This window comes from Camelus ferus, chromosome 4 (assembly GCF_009834535.1).
Source record: "Camelus ferus isolate YT-003-E chromosome 4, BCGSAC_Cfer_1.0, whole genome shotgun sequence".
Classification (NCBI taxonomy): domain Eukaryota; kingdom Metazoa; phylum Chordata; class Mammalia; order Artiodactyla; family Camelidae; genus Camelus; species Camelus ferus.
The window spans coordinates 11,433,196-11,440,900 of record NC_045699.1 but is presented as its reverse complement, the minus strand read 5'-3'; positions in this window follow the sequence as shown (position 1 = coordinate 11,440,900).

Here is a 7,705-nt window from a genome sequence, read left to right as displayed (position 1 = left end):
TATGGCTGCAAATTTTATAATTTGATTAAATAGACCAAAACCCTGACACAAACTACCAAAACTCACACAAGGTGAAATAGATAATCTAAATAAACCCGTATCTGCCTAAAAACTTGAATAAATAATTAGTAACATTCCAAAAAGTTACCATGCTAGGATGGTGTCAGTGGTGAAGTATATCATGCTTTTAAGGACAGAATGACACCAATTATCTATAATCTCATCCAGATCATATTAGCGGAGGGGATATTTTGTAAATCATTCTATAAGGCCAGCATCACTTAATACCAAAAGCAGATGAACTCATTTGAAGAAAAAAGAATCTGCAGACCAGTATCTCTTATTAACATGGAAAATTCCTCAAAATATATTAGGAATTGAATTCAACAATATATTAACAATACTATAGGCACATTCAGAGGAGACCTATTCCAAGTATGTACTGCTGGGGTAACATTCAAAAATCAATAAATGTAATCCACTATATCAACAGGCTAAAAAAGAAAAATAACATGATTATAGCAACTGTCACTGAAAAGCACTTGACAAAATTCAACATGTATTAATGATAAAATCTCTCACGGATGAGCAATAGACAGAAACTCAATTGGATAAGGAACACCTAAAAACTTATAGCTAACATTATCCTTGGGTTAGTACACATACATGTATTTCTCAGCTCTGTCAGCATAAAGGGTCTAAAAGAAAAGTTACCCAGCAGCAAGGAGCACACCTCGTACCACATCTTGTTTCTTAATACCATCCTCTAATGAGAGGAATCAGGGCTTCACAGGAGAAATGGCCGATTCTAGGAGTCAGGCAGTACATATACAAAATGGCCCTGGCACTTCTTGTAGTCCCAGAAAGTAATAAATGTTTATATACATATATAGTGTTAATACCTCTATATAGGTAGGTAGGTAGGTAGGGATATGTCAAAGGGGCAGAAGATCCAATGGAAGGAACTCTAATAGCCAAACTGGAACAATTAAGCAACAAATTGAATAACTCTGAGTATAAAGGAAGTATCAATGAGTCCATATTAATATAAATGGGGCTGAAGAGAAAAGTCTCTTATGCAGAAGAATTCCAAATAACTTATAGGCACTCTGTGCTGCACATAGTGACTTCCTTCCAAAGAGTCCAGCCTGGAAAGAGAGGTGGGGTACCTTTCCAGTAGAGAGGCCTGGCAAACACCACCTTAGCCAGATGACCAAGGTGGACAGTTATAAGTCATGTTAATAGTATGAGCCTTGCTATTAGGTAATGAAAATGACACTTTACTTCTGTGAACTTACCCAAAACCCATCAACCGCATCTAATAAAATAATAAAAACATAATAAAACATAATACATAATAAAAACATCAGAAAATTATCAATAGAGGGGCATCCTATAATAAAATACATCTGGAGAGAGAAGATGGCAGAGTAGAAGGACGCTCGCAGCTCACCCTCTCCCACAAATGCACCAAGACCCACATCCACAGACCCACTCAGCCAACCAGAGCACCTGCAGAACTCCGACAGAACATTGCCCTCTTCAAAAGATAAAGACACCAAAATTCTGATAGGAGAAAAGGAAAAAAGAAAGAACAAAAGGCAAAGCAGAGCAGGACGGGGCCCGCAGGGAGGGAGCGGCAAAGGAGGACTGGCGCTCGCTCGCTGGGTCTCCCCTCTCCAACTGAGGCCAGCAGGACAGAGGGGGAGCCTCCGAGGCTCGGATCTGTACAGAGCAGCCCGTGACTGACAGAACTAAGTTAAAGGGGAACAGAGCGTCCCCCCGACACCCAGCCTGAGATGCAGGCCGGCAGCAGCGGGCAGGGCCAGGCTGCCCGAGCCGGGCGGAGGACGGGGGAGGCTGCACTGAGGCAGCCCCAGGGGACTGCAGGCGGGCTGCGTGCCATGGCTGTGGGTGCACAGGGCAGAACAACCTGGGCCCTCCATAAAACAACATGGTTGATGTGCCCTGGGGGGAAGGGTGCATACCCCCATCTCTGAAAACCTGCGGAAAGTTTTCGGGGGAAGAGATGCGAGGCTCAGGCACAGCCTGCCATATCCTCCGGTGCTGAGCATCCAGGCAGGGGCCAAACCTGTAACCACACCGAAGGGCTTAGCAGCATCAAAGGCCAGACTGAGACTTGTCTACAGCCCGAGGCAGATAGGATCCTTCCATCCGGGTCCCTCAGAGAACTTGCTCCGCCAAGACAAACAAGGAGCTGAGTTTTGGCCCAGAGCAGGGACAAGGCTGTCCCTCAGTCTTCCCTGAGCCCACCTGCTGAGCGCCAACCCGAGGCGGAGCGCGCAGCCGCACAGAGCAGCGGAGCTACCGGCGCCGGGAGAGGGAGGGCGGCTGCCCGCCTTTCGGGCAGGAACGCAGCCCCTGACCGTGGTGCTGGGAGGGGGCGCAACCTGCCCTCCTACCCGGCCAGTCTGCAACATCTGACTGCGGCATCAGGAGGGGCACTGACCCGCCCACCCACAGCAAAGGAGAGCTGCACCTGACCCAGTGTTGGGAGGGGGCGCGATCTGCTTGCCGACAGGTACTGGGAGCAGCACAGAAGAGGGCGCCAACGGAGGGCCTCTGGAAACAGCAAGCTGAGCTTCCAAAACAGGACGAAGACAGACTTCACATTAAAAGCACACAGACTCCAGGAGAACACCGACACCCCCCACCTTTTTTTTTTAATCTGTTTTTACCTGTTCTATTTTCTATTACCCTCTTAATTTTTACTTCTTAATTCATTTCTATTTCTCTTGGGTTTTGATGTCCTGTTATTGATTAGACAGGTTTCAAATACATTTTTTCATCTTTTCCCCCCTTTTTTTAAAGGTTTTAAAAGGACGTCTCAACCCGATTGATACTCTGTTTCAACTCACTCTTCTATTATTCATTATACACTGTTTTCAAACCTTCTTTCTCCCTTCTTTTAAAATTCTTTCTCTCTCTCTCATTTTTTCTTTTTTTCCTAAGTCTTATTCCTAAATAGGCATTAGCTAGATAAACTCCTTAAGGACCAAACAGATAACTGATACTCCATAAACCACAGTGCCAGAGAGGTATGAGCAAGATGAAGAAGCAGAGAAACCATTTCCCATTTAAAGAACAAGAGAAACCCCCTGAAAGAATGATCAATGAAATAGACATCGATAGCCTACTAGATCAAGATTTCAAAAAAGGAGTGATCAAAGTGCTGGAGGAATTAAAAGAGACAGTGTTTAGAGATATAAAATATGTCAAAAATGCAATGGAAGCTATCAAGAAAAGCCAAGTAGAACCGGTAAACTCATTGGCTGAGATGACAAATGATCTAAAGGCTGTACAAAGCAGACTAGATAATGCAGATGAACGAATTAGTGACCTAGAAGACAGGACAATAGAAAGCACCCATTCAGAAGAGCTACAAGATAAGCAAATAAAAAATAATGAAAATAGCATAAGGGACCTATGAGATAATATAAAGCGTCCCAATCTTCACATAATAGGGGTCCCAGAAGGGGAAGAAAGATCAAAGGGGATTGAAGAGGTTTTTGAAGAAATCATGACTGAAAACTTCCCAAACTTAAAGAAGGAATCAGATATCCAAGTACAGGAAACTACAGAGGGTCCCAAACATGAAGAACCCAAATAGACCCACACCAAGACATATCATAATCAAGATGGCCAGATTCAAGGATAAAGAAATGATTCTAAAGGCAGCAAGAGAAACTCTTTAGTGAGTTACAAGGGAACCCCCATAAGGCTCTCAGCTGATTTCTCTACACAAACACTACAGGCCAGAAGGGAGTGGCAAGACATATTCATAGTCCTGAATGAAAAAAAGATGCAGCCTAAGATACTTTATCCAGCAAGGCTATCCTTTAGGATAGAAGGAGAAATAAAGAATTTCATAGACAAGAAAAAGCTGCAGGAGTTTAGCAACACTAAACCCATGCTAAAAGAAATACTGAAAAGTCTACTCTAAATAGAAAAGCAGCAGGATGCTACAGAAATGAGAAACTCACAACTGGAAAGGTGATAACTCATGAATTACAAATAGAATAAAAACAAAATTATAAAAGAAGACATACAAATCACTGAGACTGGGAGAGGGAGGCAGGGAAATATAGAATTTTTTTCTTTCTTTTTAAAAATTTTTTTAAAGGTAGGATGGGTTTGAGATCATGTAACTATCAGTTTAATAAAAACAGTTATAGTAATGGGCTAATAGATTTACAAAAAAGGGTAACCACTAGCCAAAAACTTACAAGGGAGTCACAAAAATTAAATAAAATCCATGATAATACAAAGGAAAATTACCAAACCACAAAAGGAAGAAGAAAGGAACAAAGAGGATATACCAATTCAACTGCAAAGATAAGTTCAAAATGGCAATAAACACACATCTATCATTAGTTACTGTAAATGTTAATGGACTAAATGCTCCAGTCAAAAGACATAGAGTGGCAGACTGGATAATAAAGCAAGAACCTTCAATATGCTGCATACAAGAGACCCACTTTAGGGAGAGGGACACATATAGATTGAGAGTGAAAGGATGGAAAAGGATATTCCATGCAAATGGAAAAGCCAAAAAAGCAGGCATTGCAGTACTGACTTCAGACAAAATAGACTTTAAAACAAAGGCCATAAAGAAAGATAAAGAAGGACATTTTATAATGGTTAAAGGAGTGATACCAGATGAGGATATTACACTCATTAATATATATGCACCCAATATAGGAGCACCTAAGTACATAGAACAATTACTAACAGAGATAAAGGGGTATATTGATGGGAATACAATCATAGTTGGAGATTTTAACACTGCATTAACATCACTAGACAGATCTTCCAGACAGAAAATAAACAAGGCAACAGAGAAATTAAATACTACAATAGAAAAACTAGATTTGGTAGATATTTTCAGAGCATTACACCCCAAAAAAATAGGATATACTTTCTTTTCAAGTGCACATGGAACATTTTCCAGGATCATTCATGTACCTGGGCACAAAAGGAACCTCAACAATTTTAAGAAGATAGAAATTATCTCAAGCAACTTTACTGACCACAATGCCATGAAACTGGGAATCAAGAACAGAGAAACAAAGGAGAAAAAAAGGAAAGCATGGAGATTAAACAATATGTTATTGAAAAAACAATGGGTCAATGAGGAAATCAAAGCTGAAATTAAAAAATACCTTGAGACAAATAACAATGAAAGCACAACCACTCAAAATCTATGGGACACAGCAAAGGCAGTGCTAAGAGGGAAGTTTATAGTGATACAGGCCTTCCTCAAAAAAGAAGAACAATCTCAAATAAACAATTTAACCCACCACCTGAATGAATTAGAAAAAGAAGAACAAAAAGCCCCAAAAAGCAGCAGAAGGAAGGAAATAATAAAGATCAGAGAGGAACTAAATACAATAGAAATTAAGAAGACCATTGAAAAAATCAACCAAACCAAAAGCTGGTTTTTTGAAAAAGCAAATAAAATCGACAAACCTCTGGCCAAACTCACAAAGAAGAAAAAAGAGAGAGCACAAGTTAGCAAAATAAGAAAGGAAAATGGAGAAATTACAACAAATAAAATAGAAATACAGAATATCATACGAGAATATTATGAAAAACTATATGGAACCAAACTGGATAACCTAGAGGAGATGGACAAGTTTCTGGAAACATACTGTCCACCAAGACTGAATCAAGAAGAAACTGACCACCTGAACAATCCGATCACTAGAAAGGAAATAGAAATAGCAATTAAAAACCTCCCTACAAATAAAAGTCCAGGACTGGACGGCTTCACCGGGGAATTCTACCAAACATACAAAGAACTCATACCAGTCCTTCTCAAACTCTTCCAGACGATTGAAAAGTAGGGAATACTCCCAAACTCATTCTATGAAGCCACCATCACCCTGATACCAAAACCAGGTAAAGACACTACAAAAAAAGAGAGTTATAGGCCAATATCACTGATGAACATAGATGCCAAAATCCTCACCAAAATTTTAGCAAATAGAATCCAACAGCACATAAAAAAGATTATACATCATGACCAAGTGGGATTCATCCCAGTGACACAAGGGTGGTTCAACATACGCAAATCAATCAATGTAATACATCATATCAACAAGAGAAAGGACAAAAACCACATGATCATCTCAATCAATGCAGAAAAAGCATTTGATAAAATTCAACACCCATTTATGATAAAAACTCTCACCAAAGTGGGTATAGAGGGAACAAATCTCAAAATAATAAAAGCTATATATGACAAACCTACAGCCAGCATAGTACTCAACAGTGAAAAACTCAAAAGCTCCCACTAAAATCTGGGACAAGACAAGGATGCCCACTATCACCACTCCTATTCAACATAGTCCTGGAAGTCCTAGCCACTGCAATCAGGAAAGAGAGAGAAATAAAAGGGATCCAAATTGGAAAAGAAGAGGTGAAAGTGTCACTATATGCCGACGACATGTTACTATATATAGAAAATCCTAAAAGGTCCACACAAAAACTACTAGAGCTGATTGAAGAATTCAGCAAGGTAGCAGATTACAAAATTAATGTTCAAAAATCAGTTGCATTTCTTTACACTAATGATGAATCAACAGAAAAAGAAAGTAAAGAAACAATCCCCTTTAAAATAGCACCCAAAGTAATAAAATATCTGGGAATAAATCTAACGAAGGAGGTGAAAGAATTATACACAGAAAACTATAAACCATTGATGAAGGAAATTAAAGAAGACTTTAAAAAATGGAAAGATATCCCATGCTCTTGGATTGGAAGAATCAATATTGTTAAAATGGTCACACTGCCCAAGGCAATCTACAGATATAATGCAATCCCTATCAAATTACCCAGGACATATTTCACAGAACTAGAACAAATCATAATAAAATTTATATGGAACCATCAAAGACCTAGAATTGCCAAAGCATTACTGAAGAGAAAGAAAGAGGCTGGAGGAATATCTCTCCCAGACTTTGGACAATACTATAGAGCTACAGTCATCAAGACAGCATGGTATTGGTACCAAAACAGACATATAGACCAATGGAACAGAATAGAGAGCCCAGAAATGAACCCACAAACTTTTGGTCAACTCATCTTCGACAAAGGAGGCAAGAATATACAATGGAATAAAGACAGTCTTCAGCAAATGGTGTTGGGAAAACTGGACAGCAGCATGTAAAACAATGAAGCTAGAACACTCCCTTACACCATATACAAAAATCAACTCAAAATGGATCAAAGACTTAAACATAAGACAAGATACAATAAACCTCCTAGAGGAAAACATAGGCAAAACATTATCTGACATACATTTCAAAAATTTTCTCCTAGAAGAAATAAAAGCAAGAATAAACAAATGGGACCTAATGAAACTTACAAGCTTCTGCACAGCAAAGGAAACCAGAAGTAAAACAAGAAGACAACCTACGGAATGGGAGAAAATTTTTGCAAATGAAACTGACAAAGGCTTGATCTCCAGAATATATAAGCAGCTCATATGACTCAATAAGAAAAAAATAAACAATCCAATCCAAAAATGGGCAGAAGACCTAAACAAGCAATTCTCCAAGGAAGACATACAAATGATCAAAAGGCACATGAAAAAATGCTCAATATCACTAATTACCAGAGAAATGCAAATCAAAACTACAATGAGGTATCACCTCACACCAGTCAGAATGGCCGTCATTCA